The sequence below is a fragment of the Phocoena sinus genome, chromosome 2 (assembly GCF_008692025.1).
Source record: "Phocoena sinus isolate mPhoSin1 chromosome 2, mPhoSin1.pri, whole genome shotgun sequence".
In the NCBI taxonomy this organism is placed as follows: domain Eukaryota; kingdom Metazoa; phylum Chordata; class Mammalia; order Artiodactyla; family Phocoenidae; genus Phocoena; species Phocoena sinus.
The window spans coordinates 20,954,399-20,970,850 of record NC_045764.1 but is presented as its reverse complement, the minus strand read 5'-3'; the positions used below and the strand labels follow the sequence as shown (position 1 = coordinate 20,970,850).

At 44.9% G+C, this 16,452-nt stretch overlaps 1 protein-coding gene across 3 annotated transcripts in view; it reads left to right on the top strand.

The window, feature by feature from the left end:
* CELF2 (CUGBP Elav-like family member 2) overlaps nt 1-16,452 on the top strand; it is a 397,933-nt gene that overhangs the window by 148,855 nt on the left and 232,626 nt on the right. The gene's annotated exons all lie outside the window — the stretch shown is intronic.

Below are 16,452 nucleotides of genomic sequence, written 5' to 3'. Positions count from 1 at the left end.
TATCACAGAATGGTCCATATTCCAGTGAACTGGGGCCTGGGACTCTGGATTCCTTGTTTCTGGTTGGAGCCAGGGTTCTGTGGAGGAAAGGAATAAGGAGGGGAACACAAATTTCAGACTCCAGTCCTGTCCACCCCTTTACCCACCCTTCCCTCACTTAACGCCCGTTGCTTTCTCAGAGTTCGGAACTCTAATTACTCCCCAAAAGGCACACCCCAAAATGATATCCAGCCTTTAGCTCCTCCCAACAGAGGACCCTAAAGAAAAGCTGTCCTGCTGCAACCAGTGGGCCTATCTTTTGTTGAAATAAAGGGAGAGATGAACTCATGACCTGGCCCAGATGGTGACATTCCTCTCCAAACTCTCTTCCCTCCAGTTTTTCTAGATTTCCAGGTCATTCAGCTATTTATTCAACTACAGGGTATTGCTGGCTGCTATGGGTAAGGCGATGTGCTAGGTTTCCCTGCAGAGTAGAAAACATGGCGGCCTAGGAGTCACAAAACGTGAGTTCCAGGTTTCACTTTGCTATGAGTGGCTGAGTAACTGTGTAAATCACCCTTCCTGCCTGGCTGTCTCTCCTCTCATCTGTAAAATGAAGGGGTTACTTCAGTGAGCTCTGAGATCCCTTTCAGTTCTAGAACTGCTATGATTTTCTGATTACGAATCTCTCAAGCCAGTTATTCACATTTCCAAGTTTAAGCTGAAAACTGAATTCTTTCCACTCTTGCCCTGAAGCACTTGGCGGCCTATGAAGAGTTCCATGGATTGAGACTTGGATGTCTCACCCGTGATGCAGTAAACCTACTGACTCTAAGACGCTTAGTGTAGGGCAGAATCAAGGGTAGGGTTGGGAGAGAGAAATGAAGAAGTCATCCTCTTGAATTTACAAGTGGTACAGTTTATATTGCTTAAAAAACTAGCCAATTCTCTGTTGGTGTAGAAATCTCTGACCCTACCTGATAATTAACAGGTCTCTAGGAAAAGGATATAAGGAAAAAAAATATTTTCTAAGTTCTGCCAAGAGAATATGGAAATTATGGTCTAGAGAGTGTAAACCCCTTCAACGAACGGTCATTATCGTCTGACTGCTAAGGTCATCAGTACATGTGCTTTTAAATAAACCCAATGATCCTCTTGATATCATTATGGAAATGCAAGCTGCAGCACATTAAAAGTATTCTATTGGGACGCTTTGCTATTGCTGTATTTTGCAAAGTGTGTTTTTAGAGGCTTTGACTTCTTAAAATTTCTACAAATATATACCCTGTGGAAATATTCAAAGGTACCTTTGTTAGGGTTTCCTTCTATTCGTATAAAATTTCAGGTATATTGCATTGAATTTTACATTTACTCCTGGGGGTGTTTCTCCCCCTAAGTAACAAAAAGACCAAGCGTGGGACCTAAAGGCTTATGTGATACCATCACTGAAGACATTTGAGGTCATTTTCCAATTCTATATTTTTATCGATAGGAAAACTAGACCCAAAGATATAAAGTGCCCAGACCAATATATCATACTGTTGGTTAGTGACTGACCTAGGTCTGGAAGCTAGGCTTTTTAACTCCTGAATTGGGGCTCACCCATTACACCCTCATTCTGCCCGTTGGAAAAAAATCTGGGAATTTACAGTTTTGAAGCAGTGTATCAGAGTGCCATGAATCTCTAGCCCAGGAGATCTCAAGTACATTTCGACTGACAAATTGTTATTTAAAAATAATAACAACGGCTAACATTTATGAAGTTCTCCTAAGCACTGGTATGTGTATTAATTCATTTAATCCATCAAAACCACTTCGTGATGTTGGTACTGTTATTTTCCCTAGTTTACAGATGGGCCGCTGAGGCACAAAGAGTATACATATGGGCAGGGGTGCGCATTGCAGGGAAGGATTCTGATGCTGGCAAGCAAAGACTCCTTTGCCCTTAGCAGGTCAGTCTGCTGCCCCTAAATGGGATCTGGTCATTGGGAGCTTTTTGTCCCTGCCTCCCATCTGCCTTGTGTCAGGAAGCAGTCTTTGTAATTTCTTATTAACTATGAAGTTGGGACCATACAGAAGCTATACCGCCGGAGTGTCATTTGGATCCTGGATCACTGTTCCATTTCCAGAGAGGCATAGGGCCCAGAACTGTCCTGCATCAGTCCAGACATTCAGAACAAAGGCATGTTGGCACCACAGCCATGGTTTTGCCATCTGCAGCAGCCCTGTAGCTTGTAGGGCAGGTCCACGGAGGAGAAAGTATTGAAATAGCATCTCGCTGCTTGAGCAAGTGATTGAAACTCCCTGAGCATTTGCAGCCACAGCCCCCATATCTTTCCCTCCACCTAGGCTAAATCTTGACTTTGGGACAGGACTCTTAGTGGACAGTCCATGCACCCTGGAGGGTATGAGCTAAACACTCCCTACTTGGGTCTAAAGCAGGATGGGAACTAGACTGCAGCATCATTATGTATAACAAAAGGGGATCATTGGAAGAGGCGGGGCTGAGCTGTCCCCAGTAGTTGGTAACATTGAAAGAGCTTTTCTCCTCTTCCACAATTAATCCATGTCTCCGTTTGCACGTGTGAGAAGAACTCCTGACAGCACCAACAGCACAACAGGAGAATCGCCCAGCTTGAGCAATAAATCTTCCTAGGCATTCAGCAAGTGCCACTGGGCTCATTAATCTTGATTATTTCCCGTAATAGATAACTTCACAAATCAGCTATTATTCCTAATCATGCACGTAAAGATAACAACTGACGGGTAATAGCTTCCTGCATGGCGAGACCAAAATAGAATTTCATCTACAAATGTGTTTCTGCACGTTCCAGGGGAAGGTGTTTTCCACCTTCTTAAAGGGGCAGCAGGAGATGGGGGAGCAGCCACTGAAAGAGAAACTGATTGTCGCGGGTTGGATTTTTCAAAAGAATTAAGTGTGTTTGATTTTCTTGGAGACGCTGGCTGGCTTGTGTGTCACTGTATCCCTGGGAGGTGGGTTTGAGAGACATTGGGCCACAGGAGAAGAGAGAGTTGTGCAGTTCCAGCCTCTAGAAGGAGCTGGAGGAGAATACCCAGGAAAAAATAGAAAGCGCGGGGATGATATCTTGTATCTGTGAAGTTCACATTGGGATTTCAGGATCTTTGCTGAGTTGGGTGAATTGCTTTACATTCCCAGGCTGCGTTTATCACCACAGAAACTCTCCTCAGATGCCAGCTACCAAGCAGAATGAACAGTAATAGAAGGGTGTATGTGTGATGAGAGGTGGGTTTCCTACATGTTGGGAGAGTGTACAGATGGTAAAGTGTTCTGAACACGTGACACTAGGTTATCTTAAACCTAAAAACTCCCGGGTCTTTGGCAAGGGGCAAAAACACGTATCTAATTGTGCTGGAAAGAGGGCTCACTAAAGTCACCCAGGTGAAGGACATTAGCAACCAGCTCCCCCTCATAAATGATGCATTTCTGGAGGCATCGCTGTTGACATGGGAAATGACTTTATTAGCCTATAATGACAAGCTGCACCTGTCCATCATTTTGTTATCAAAGTGCCGGTGCATTTCAGCAGGGCCCGGAACGAGACTCATCACGTTTATGATGGGATTTGACTCCACGTTATTCAGTCAGTAGGAATAATTGACCTATCACAACAACACATGCCCACAGAAACAGGGCCTCATAGCCTTTTTTTTTTTGTTTTTTTTTTTTTTTGCAGTACGCGGGCCTCTCCCTGTTGTGGCCTCTCCCGTTGCGGAGCACAGGCTCCGGACGCGCAGGCTCAGCGGCCATGGCTCACGGGCCCAGCCGCTCCGCGGCATGTGGGATCCTCCCGGACAGGGGCACGAACCCGTGTCCCCTGCATCGGCAGGCGGACTCTCAACCACTGCGCCACCAGGGAAGCCCCCTCATAGCCTTTTAACCCAACTGGGTGCTGGATAGCACTGGCTAAAGTCTGTTCTTCTCCAGGTACCTAAACTTAAAATCTCACTCTCAGCTTCTCTTTTCACCTGAAGGGAAGTTGTTCTGCTGTCCCAGAACTTGCCAGGGAGGATCTGGAGGTGGTCCTTCCCACGGCCTTGTACTTTATTCGTATTTATTAAATGTTAAGGAAGAAGAATTTCCAGACCCAGTGGTTCAACGTTTTCCTGCCAGCAAAGTCTGTCTTTCTGATACAGTCACAGAAATGACAGAGAAACTGAATGCCCTTTATGTGCAAGGCCAAGTGTTAGGCACTGGGACAGAGAGATGTCCCAGACGTGATCTCTGCTCTTGATGAATGAGGTGGTCCCATAGAGGAGACAGGACGTGAAAACAAGACATTTGTACAAGACAAAAGGTGTGCCAGAGTGAAGGTGGTGTCTAGGTGCTGAGGACATTCGGCGGAGGCAGAGCTGTGCCTTAAAGGAGGCGTCAACTTACACCCACACCTATGAGAGGAAGAGACACTGAGGCAGAGTGAGCCGCATGAGCAGGGCAAAGCCAGGGGGAAATGGTGGGCATCTCCCTGTGAAAGCAGTGAAAAATGGGAGGTACGACAGAGTGTCAATTGAGGCCAAATTAGAGAGGACTTCGAATGCAGGGCTGAAGGGTTTGGATTTTTCTCCGCACACATCGGAGCTCTATTAAAGGGTGTGTAGCAGCAGGGTAATGACATGGTTAAACCTGCGGTTAAAAAGATTAGTATTAATTCAGCAATAGAACCAATTAGAGAAGGAAGAGCGTAGGACTGGAGCCCTTGTGTGTATTGCTGCTCAGCTCGACTCAAAATGATCATGTGTCTCAGCTGTGTGGATGGATACGCTGAGAAGACAAACGCCCTGAGCAGGGGGAGCCAGGCAGGACTGGTGGTTTTGTTGGGTATATCAGTCACCTATTGCTGCGTAACAAGTCATCCCAAACTGCGTGGCGTAAAACAACCACATCACTCTGGAATCTGTGGGTTGGGAATTCGGACAGGGTATAGTGATGATGGCTTGTTTCTGCTCCATGGTGTCTGGGGCCTCAGCTGGAAAGATTCAGATGGCTGGCAGTGATACCCTGGGCTGAGGATGGGAATCATTCCCAGTCTCTTCAGTCACGTGACTGCGTCAAGATAACTGGACACTGGTTACAGTGGTCAGGACAGCATTTAATTAGTGTTACACTGTTGCAATAGGAAAGAGAGGTCAGCATGGACGGAACTTCACTTGGATTTGTACAGAGCTCATTGAGTGTTAGTGACGGAGAGTGTGGGAATGGAGAGGGGGTGGGGAGGGGCGTCGGGAGAGTTAGGGATATGAAAGTTACAGAGAGCAGGAAGGAGGGTTTTGGTCCACATGAAACCCATGTGGGTTTGCTAAGTGGCACTAAGGAAGTTAGGCTGCTACCGTCCCACAGAGGCTGGGTGTCCACAGAGACCCTATCTTCAGGTGTTGGCTGGAACAAACAGCAAATTCTTTTGGCCGCCCTGACCTTTCTCTGATGGGCACTTTAAGTGGTAGGGGGAGGGGAGGGTCATCCTAGGGACACAGTCTTGAGCTGTTAGAAACACTCCACAGAGTTTGTTCAAGCCTTTATAGGCCAGGGTAAGGCCCAGTCGAGGAAGGGCTCAGAGGAGCCTGGCCCGAGTATGGACAAGGAGAGATTCTTTGTCATCTGACGCGTAGGATTCGGTTACTCAGAAACCAGGCTGAGCTGGAGACGAAGCACATACCTGGCCTCTCCACACATGTTGGCGTGGCTGCCAGGTGTTCAGAGAGGGAAGGAGAGCCTCTGTCGAGGGGAATGTTCCAGTACAGCCAGGCCAGAGCTGCACTGTCTTCTCCAGCCTCGCCTCGAAAGTCAAACATTCCCTTGGCTGCAAGAAGGTCATTAAGGCGAATCCTGATTCAAGGGGAGAGAACTGGGCTCCCTGTCTCGGTGGGTGGGGGTGGCGAGGTCACGCTTCAGAAGAGCAGCTGGGGCGGGGACGCTGACTGCGGTCACCTTTGGGAAACGCGGTCTGTGGCAGCGGAGGGTGGCAGCTGACAGCAGCAAAGGAGACTCAAGTCCGTTTTGCACTTGATGGGTGGGACGTGCCCATCGGACTTTGGAGGAGAAAAGGACAGAATGATTGAAAGTATAGGAATGCTACTCCAGACTGGAGAAGGTGAAAAACGTCAAGGAAGAGGGTCTGTGTGGAGAAGATCGGGCACCCCGAGTTGAGGAGGAAGCCACGCAGGGGCGCCATAGACTCAGGAGAATAGAGTCCTGGAAGCTGAATGAAGAGTTGTAACAAGAAGTGGTCATTTGTGATCTTGCAAAGAGTAGTTTCAGTGGCTGGTGGAGATAGAAGCCAGGTGGCCAAAGCTTGGGTTGTAAGTGGATGGTGAGAAGGTAGAAGCAGGAGAAGTAGCCTGTGGGGCATTAAGCTCTGATGGAGGGAGAAAAGGGGCAGAGCGCTTAGTTCAGAGACTTAGCACGATAAAGAGAAGATTTATATACACACACACATATTTGAAAGGATAAATCGTGTTTTCTTTCCAGATTAAGAAAATTATCATTTGTGACTTTTGGAGAATACAGAGTAATACAGAGTAGATCATGTCTGACCCTCAATATTCCTCTTTTTAAATTTGTCTTCCTCCTCCCAATTAAAAAAATCAGAAGAATTTCTGTGTTTCTTCTAGTATTTAATAGTTAAGAAATACATAGGTTACATATCCGGGTATTTTGACAGTCATCAGAGAGAACACCGAAAAGATGCATTTGTAATTTAGACATGTAGGTAATGAAGTGATCACATTATATGATAGTGAAAAATGAGGAGCCACCTAAATATCCAGCAGTGATAGAATAGCTAAAGGGATTATGGCATCCCGACTTAATCGAATGTTTTATAGCCATCTAAAGTTAGAATATAATTAGGAAAATGGCTGATATTTATTGACTATTTTCTGTTTGCCAGAACTTGGAGAGGACGTAAGTGATCAAGTACGATTTCACAACAGAGCGTATGAGCCTTAGGCTCTATTCGCCTATTCGTCTACTTATAGATGAGAAGTGGATATAGTCTGAGTGAAAAAATCAGATGCATGTGCAAGCGTATGTAAAAAAACTTAAAAAATAATACAAGCTGGAAATAGATCAAAACACCAATGGTTGTTTTGTTAGAATGAGGTCCTGTGTTTTCTTCTGTTCCCTGAATTTCCTATGAATGGATCATGTTTTTTAAAAAGATGTGATTGTCACCTTCATCATCCTTCGTTTTGCAGCCCTTAGGGCATGTGTGCAAGGAAGGTCACATGTAGCCTTGTAAGTATCCGGAATCTCCCTTACCTTCTGAAACCTGAAACCTTTCAAAGAGGATGATTTCAAGGAAAAAGGTATCAAGCGGTAAGCCCACAGCATGAACGTTTGGTGCTACATTTTGTCCCACTGGCTTCCCCAAGTAACATGACTGTAGGACAGCCTCAAATTCAGGTTGTGCTTTGAACAAGGTGCTGTATGGTCAGGGCACTGAGGGCGTTGAGTGAAATCACTTGTCTCTCAGGAGACGGTGGGTAAGGCCGCTGTCCCGGGGGAGCTCTTCCGCAAAGGAATGAAGACTTTGGTGAGAAACTCGGCCTCCTTTACAGAAGTTCATCATCCCCTTTCGGCCTTGAGAGAACACTGACCCACAGGCCCAGCGCCTAGAAAAAACGAGGCCACCGACATGTGAGACCGCCCCTCCAAGAAAATGTATGTGTGCTGCCTTTCCTCTCAATGCCTCACCCAGCTTTTTTTTTTTAAATATGCAAACCGTACTTGCTGGGAAATGTTAAAATGCAGCTCTCTGCAGTCAGTTGAGCGCATTCTCTGCTGATTTGGGAGCAATTCGAGGAAAGGCTAAACCAAACATGGAGACAACACCCCTCCCCCCGCCCCCCCCACCGCTAAAGGTTTTGTCCCCCCTGCACTGGCCTAGTAGCTTCTGAAATCATTTTGTAAAATTTAACCTGTAGGAAAAACCCATAGAAAAATGGAGAAGGGTAAGCAGTAGAATTCTCCTGAATGACCAAAAGTGAGCTTACCACTGTCAGGACTTTCTCAATGAAATTCTCCATCAGGCAACGAATGAATGCGGGTCAACGATTGATCTCATCAGTGAGGATACTTGTAAGGTGGTCATGGAGGTTTAAAGAGCATTTGAGGAACTTTGTGTTTATAAGGCATTTAGAAAAGAATATTAGATTAAAATGTCTTGATTATATCTTGAACTGATTAATTTCCTAGACAACAGTACAACCACAAGCTTTGGGGTACTCCTTTCAACTGGAGGTAAATCTAGAAATTAACCTGTAACTTCCAGTCAAATACTAAATAGCAAAAAAAAAAAAAAGGCACATATTTTCTAGAGAATTGACTAATCCTTGGCCTGTTAAACAGTGCCCCACTGTGACAATTTAAGGACATGCTGTACTCCCTCCCACCTTATCTTATTTGTAAGTTTTAGGTCATTTTTCTTAACCACACAGTTTTCAAGTTTTTCCCCTCAACTTTTTTCAAAAAGTTAAAAAAAAATTAACACAGCTTTCAGCTCCCTTCATCAGAGTGGTCATGATGACCAAAACAGAGTCAGGCTCTTGCCGGGGGGTCTTGTGGATACTGCTTCAGCCTTCTGCACCCTAATTTCAGGCCATGTCATCTTGGATTGATAAATAAATACTTCAGCCTCACAGCTGAATGAATGTCCCTCCGCACGCACGCGCGTGCGTGTGGGACCCACAGATCTTATTTTGTAGCCATCACTGAACTTGCGACCTCACTTTGCACTTCTCCGTTAAAAAAGGAGATGCATTTCCTGGCATTTTGGATGTTGCCCAGCGTGATTGTGTGTCTTTCAGTGTGTGTGGCAGGAGGCCGTGCTTCCTGATTGGCATCGGTCTTACTTTTCTGTTCTGTCATGGAATTAGCATGCCAACGGATGCAAAATGATGCGGTCGCTTGTGATTGTCTCCTCTAGCGCTTTTTTTTTGCATCCGTTGGTATGTTCATTTCCTTGACAGAAGGAGGAGTTAATGCTGCTGTCAGTCATTTCGTGGGACACTTGGCCTGTTCCGTCTTCAGAGGGTGCTTCTCAGATGACAAGAGTTTGGTGTTTGGGAATTAGTCAATGTGCAGATTCCAAGGGACTGTTCCTGGGATTGGAGCTTAGTCTTAAAAGTTCTGACAACCAACATTTGTTTGAACCTCCAGGTTCGTCTGTCCTCAAAAAAGGTACTGCGAAATTCACACGGGAATCGATTGTAATTTATTTCAATATTTAAATAAACACATGCTGCACAAACCAGGCATGTGGAGGAAGGAGGGGGTGGGGGGAGGAGGAGGAAGAACAGTAGCAGAGATGTTACAAAATCAAACCAACAGCCATAATGCACATCCCAGCTTTATAATTTTAACAGATCGCTACCTTCATGTCATCAAATTGGGATATCACAGTGAAACTGTTCTAATGTGTCAGGCAAACTTTTAAACAAACCTAATGCTAATAATAATCTCCATATACAAAACGATTGAGCAATTTTGAATTTACTAGGGAACAACTTTTTTACTTACATTATCCGGACCCATTTTCTTCCCCCAACCGAATCAGCCAGTCAGTTCAGTTCACTTGGCCCAAACTGTCAGTGTGGTCACCGCTAACCACTCATTTCTTGATCACTGTTTTACAGCTAGAACCCCAGAACGGTGTATTAATAAGGTCATCCTGTGATAGAATTGTGGTAGGCTCAGACTCCATCTCTACCGCTCAGACTAAATGAGCTCTTCTGAGGTCGAGTCCGTATTTTCCGTCATTGTCATGGGCAATTAGTAGCCACTTACAATTGGTTACAGTTCATTTCTGCTGATGGTATTAGGATGAGAGCCTGCTGACCACATGGTAGTCCGACGGTTCTCAGGCTGGACGTCCAAACGGTACATTGGAGGCCATTTCTTTTTTTTCAGGTCAGTTTGGAGAACTCTCTGCGCGTTCCAGTGCTTTATTTGTACTCCTGTTTATGCAGACGTGTCTTTATGGCAGATTAACTTGCTGGAGACCCAGCAGCCGGACTGAATCGCATTCCAGAGCATTCACTTTATGCTAAGTACAAAACAATGAGAAAACCCGCCTGTTATCCTAGAAATCTACGGTTCTGTGTTATTCTTCTAAAATGCCGTCGTTTCTAAGAGTAGCTTAGGAAGAAAAGTGTGTCAGGGTCAGCGTGGTTACGGAGAGTCTGGTTACTAAGCTGCCCGTTTGTGGGCAAAGAGCCACGTTGTTTTTTCAAACCACCTTGTCTGTCTCCTCCTGATTCTTATTATAATGAACTTAGGGATGTTTAGCAGATCAGGTGACTGAATGTTTTCCAACCTTCTAAATACTGAAGTGGGAGACAATAAAGCTTCCATAGCAACCAGGCTTTTCCTGAAAACATGTTCTCTGGAAGGGGGAAAAAGCACCAGGAAAGCAAGAGCCACGTCTTTGTATTAAATACATTCTGCTGATTGATTCTTTAAGGTAAAAAAGGGAGCGTCTCAAGCACTGTGAGATAGGGCTGCCTACCGTGTGTTCATGCCAGGGTGTCTGTCATTTGGTTTCTGAATCTTCACTAGGCAGCCTCTGTCCCTGGCAGATAAAACTTAACCGTCAGATAAACATATGTGAGACTTGCTGGTCTAAACTCCTAGAGTAGGGACACTGGCAAGCATCCTAGTGCCAGACCTTGAAGGATACACTGCACTTGTTTTAATTGAATATCATTTTGGACATTAATTAATGTGTCCATTCTCATTTCCCCAAATGGCAAATAATGATGTGTGAAAAGAGTATAATTACATTTTGATATTTTGGGGTAGAGTCATAACTGGATTCGATTTGCTGTTGATCTTGGCAGTAATTTATTGCTATCAAGCATTTAGCCTTTTTAATGGTACTCATGTTCATTTTCTGTTTCTCTTCTTAATGCTGCACCGAGATCGGCACTGGCCCCGACACGTTGCCCTGTCATTCTTGGTACAGGGTATTTGCAAAATGGAGTTTCTCCCTGTGCCAGTGGGCCAGAAACATTGAGAATCTCGACCCTAAGAGAAGCTCACGCATGCACACAGGGACACTCACCCATGCAGACTTACTGACCAGAGTTTGTGACTTAATTCAAATGAGAATCCTTGCTTTTGGCGGGGCGGGGGGCGGCGGTGGGGAAGCAGCAGACTGTCTGGTTGTCTGCAGCATGATTCCAGAATATGTCATGTGGATTGAGGTCTCCCAGCACCGTCAGAGTTGCCATCTGTGATGGCTCTTGCCCACGTTTCAGCTCCCCAGTGTCCACTTGTTTTCTCCATTCGCTTGTGATGGTTTACCTGCAACCAGGATGCAGCCCAGGGACGTTTTAATCCGTGCCTTGCAGAGGGTCAGGGCCACTGGGGTTTACCAGAGGCACGTAAGCCTCCGTCCTTTGCTCACATTTTAACTGTGACAAGGCATTGTCACTTGGAAACAGCCTCCCTGCTGGGAGGGCCTCACTGCCTTTCAACTTGAAAGAGGTAGTGCTGGAATTTTTGTTTGGAGACCAGAAAAGGAGATTGAGAGGCAGACACGTGATCCTCCCCAGCAGGAGAAGCAGGGCTGTCAGCGTTCATCATCACTCATCACGACAGGAGACACTTTGAAATGAAATTCCTAAGAAACAGGAGACCAACGCTTAGAATCCGGAGGAAAGTGACGAAACCCCTTGTGAAATTCCCTGATGAAAAAGGTTGCATATCTTTTAACTGATCTGCAGAGTAAAAGTATTTAAAAAAAAAAAAAAAAATGTCCTTGGTTGCTACAATGTGCTTTCACGTTTTGCCATATTTAGTCTATACTGTCATGAAAGTATGTCTGGGCATCTCCCTCACACTCTTGGATATTAACAGCCCGTTTAATCTCCTCTTGCCTTTGTGCTGATATCAGATCTGATTTTACAGACAAGTAAGTAGCCTCATGGTGACCTGCATTTATGCGAAAGGCATTAATGCACCAAATGCGGAGGAGATGCATTTACTCCTAGCTCTAAACAACCAAGGCTTAAATAATGCGTTCCAGCAAGGTAATTTAATAGAGTAGCTTTCTTGAGAAGTGCTGTGTTATGAATGGGTGCTGCATTTAAAATATCCGTTTTGTTGCCTCCCTCCTACTAATTACATCTTTCTTTGTCTTCCCTCTCACTTGCATCCCTGAAGTGCCAGAGAGGGAATCTGGTGGGTGGTTTTCCCTGTTGCAAATCCTCGTGTTTAGGAGCAGCCCCTGTGCCATTGACTTAAGCCCATTTCTGTTCAAGGAACACTACCTTGCCAAGGAAAAGATGCTCCTTAATCGCTACATCTAATTACAGAGAGGAATAAATCACTAAAAACAAATTAAGCATCTTAAATAAAATGGAAAATAAAAGCAGTTAACAATCAGAGAGGGGGAAATGCTGCCATCTCACAAGTCTGGTTCCTGGGCTAATTGAAGGCTCCGTGGAACCCCTTCGCAAAGAATTAGGCCAAAATGATTCAGAAGCAACTTCAGATCCAAGCAGTTCTAACCAAGGATCTGTCGGAAATGAGGGAGCCACAGGTACCCCTTTCCCTTGGGTCCTGTAGGACCTACTCACCCTCTTTTCCTTCTTAGCCCAGGATGATGGAGGTGACTTTCAAATCACTGCAGCCCTAGTCTAAATAAACTGGAAACTAATGAGAATTTTATACTTGACCTTAATCTGAAGAGGTCTGAAATAAGCTTATTACTAACCAAATCCTTCCTCTCCTGCTTGAATTTCTTTAGTCCTAGTAGCTTGTGTCTTCAGATGCATGCCAGTCTACTGGAGTTTAAAGCCAACAGTGAAGTGAAGTTTTTAATCACTGGTTCCAGAACACGTGGTCTGAGGAGCATTTGTTGTTCCACGCACAGTTCTCCTGATCCAGTTTGAACTTGGCAATTTCCGTATTTCTCTATCCACTGCAATTTAGTGATTTAGAATGTCTCCTATAAATATCCCAACAAAAGCAGGGCTGGTATTTCCATGCATTTTCATGATGTGCCTATGGGTATTGTATAACAATCAGAAGCATAAAGAGAATTATCTCACTGAACTGTTAACATAGGAAACTTGCCTTTAAAAATGTTTATGTGTCATCTTTTTGACTGGATATCCATAGAGAAGTTCCTTTTGCTTTTCAAGTGCTTTGTCTAATATTGATAGAGATGAAGAAAGGCCAGAAGGTTTTAATTTCTAGTTGGGAAGGTTTAGGAGAAGAGTGGTAGGTAGGAGATGGAAATCTGGGAAAATGAAAATACCCAACAGAACGACCTACTTCATTCTTTTCCTTTACCTGGAAACTCTTGACTCCCACTGTAACAAGTTCCACTGGACTCTGAACCCTGGAACCAGGAGATTGGAAAGAGTCCAGTGTTCCAATTCAGTGGCTAGGTCTCAAGTCATCTGACTGACCATCTGGACCTTCAGCCTCAGTTCTGAGATCTGTCCCTACCTCTCTTCTTTGTGACCATGTGCCCACGTGAAGCATGTCCTGTTCTTCCATTCCTGCTTTGAGGATCCTGCTGGGTGCCTGGGTTTCTCTGGAGTTTCTGATACTATGTTCCCCTGCTAGGGCCACCCCCTCACCGTGGTCGCTCTCTGATCAACTGATACACTCTGCTACCGTAATCACCTGTGATGCGCCTTCCCAAATTGACCACAAGTGGGTCTCTTTTCCAGCCTCTGGCCTTCTGGGGTATCACCCCTCCTGCCAGCAACCATGAGATTCGAACACACCAAGTCACATAAAGCTGGGTGTTGTCCTTCAGTGATTGGGCTTCAGTTGTTCAAGTGAACACTCTCCAGAGGTGATGAGGTCTTGACAGTGAACGTGGAGCTTTCGAGTTTTCTTTTGGTAAGGGCGAAGAGTATTTTACACGCGTAGATTTTAGGTCGAATGGACCACCAAGTAGGACTGTGATAAAGAAGCTGGTGAGTGAAACGGCCTTTGCTGTGGACGGAGACAGGCCCTTGGAAGCATTGCCTTTTCTTAATGTGAAGCGTCAGGATCCAGGGTGCTCTCGCCTCTGGCTCCACTTAGCAAGTAGAGGGATGTGTCTGATTATTCCTTCTCCTCTGCCCCCTTCACCCCCGGGGTCAGCAGGAGTTGGACTTAAGCTCAGGCCCCAGTGTCCTGGAGAGAAATGAAGAAGCAAGCCTTGAAAAAAAGAATTACAGAGGAAGGGTGGGAGGTGGACTCAGGAGAGAAGAGAGAAAAAAATAGATAAGAGAGTGAATAAGGAGATGACAAACACTGAAAGCCCCCTCTAGCCCTTTAGAAAGGAGACTGTTATAATGGCTCTCTCTCATCAATTTTTTTTCTATTTAAGACAATTCATTATAGGTACAAATATGTATAATGAGCATATTGTTTTCTCTGTGAAAATAGGAAAGGCCCTGCTTAGAATTGTCTGTTGGATCTTTCTCTTCTTCGGTTGGGGGCCTCTGTCTACTCATCATGGTTAATCCCTTTGAACTGATGGACAGCAGATTTGTCTGAGGCCGGACTCTGCCTGGCCAGGGGTGAGAGCAGACAGGTTGCCCACACCTGTTTTCATCCCCCTGGTTAGAGAACAGTCCAGGAAGGGAATATGCGAGGTTGGTTTCTGTTTAAAATGCAGATAACGGACAGAATTATCTGTATTTAACCCTGTAAATAGGGTTGTACTAGGTGAAACACCAGGATGACTTCAGGTGAAAGTTTGGCGAGAGAATTCGGACCGTCCTCCTGCCGACAATGTGACAGCTCTTTGCCTCCAGCCTTCCCATCTCATAGGACCTGCAGGTGTGTGTTAGTCGGAAGGGACTGTGTGAAAAACCGAGGGCTATGTGAGGTGTGCCCTGGTGAGGAAATGAATACCCTCACCTTTCCAAACAGCAGGATGGAGCCCAGGCAGCTGTGCTGTTCAGTAAAAACGATGAAGAGCCCCCATCCATCACATTGGGCAGTGTGGTATATCTGAGGAGCAGAGAGCTTACACAGTATACTTGGCAATAAGTCCCTGAAACATTCATATTTTTAATAATATTTTTGAAGGAGAAAAATCTGCTTTTCAATAAATTCTGCCATGGCTTTCCTCCAGATTTTATTGCTCATCTAAAATTACCTTAGGGTCAATTTGTTTTTTCTTCTCTTCGTTGGCTCTTCACTAGGTTTCTGCCGAAGACAAATACATTTCGGAGACAAATTTTAAAAAGAGGACTAGCTTATGGGCGTAGGATTCCAGATTTCCTTCTCTTTCTGCTTTTGGGTAGTAGTGAGAGAGTTGACACCAATGTATTCAATTAAATTTTACTGACATTTTGTAGTCGCTGTTACTCATGATTAGGGAAGATTATTTCTCAACACAGCCCTGTGTTATTACCCCTATATATTTGGCTTTTCTTCGTGGGATATCTTATTTCTCTTCACTGCTGTGTAAATGACAGTCTTTCTTGTAGATGGTAGGTTGATACCATTTTCAGTGGTAGAATTCTGAGTTTATTATGTTAATTACACAGCCTGTTATGCGAACTCTGTGTTCCTACTTTTTTCAGTACACAATGTATATTTACAACGCAAAATGGCCCAGGGTCAAAAAGTTTATGCTAGGGACTCTCATATGAAAGTGATGCTAATTGTAGTAACTCTTCTCTCTTCTTCTCCATCCATAAGGCGTTGACACGTTATTCCTAAGTGACCTGGGGCTTTCTTTGTGCAGGGCTAGATTGGAGTTGCCAATAAATCAAGGTGGATTATACTGTCTAGAAGAAGGGGACTTTCCAAAGTCTCTGAAATTCATCCTTATACTGGCAAGGAAAGATGACACTCAACCCCACCTTCCATTCTTCACATGCCACCATCAGTTAAACATTAAATCTAAATCCACAAATGGAACAATGTACAGGGTTTTCCTGCGCAGAAAGAGGTTCCGTAGCATTTTGGAGCATGAGACCTTTTTGGAGCAGAGAAGAGCTGGCAGCGTGCAGAGCCATTCAAACCCGGTGACCAGCACCCTCGAGGGGCCAGAAAAAGCCAACTTTCTTTCTGTTGTGTTGGTTGAAATGGGAGGTGTCAGATACCAGCTGTCTGGTTTTCTTCTCTTCCTCCTGGGAAACGGGAGGTTTCGTTCAGTGGAACAAAACCCACATTAGGATGTAGATGGCGAAGTGTTGGAAAACCTGGCAAAGAGAAGGCACTTGCGCCACTGAATACCTTTGGTGCTGTCTAGTTTGATTGTGAGACTGTTACTGTTTCTCCACTCTTTTATTTCTGAATCTTGCATTTCTTTTAATTGGACACTTGAGAGATATTTAGAAGGGGAAATCGATACAGCCCTGTGCTGGATTGTGGGTGGAGGGTAAGAGAGGGAGGCATGAATGTTGGCCCCAGGGTGTCTTGTGCACTTGAATGAAAGATGGTGGTAGCCAGTTGGAGAGCTAGTCGCTTTG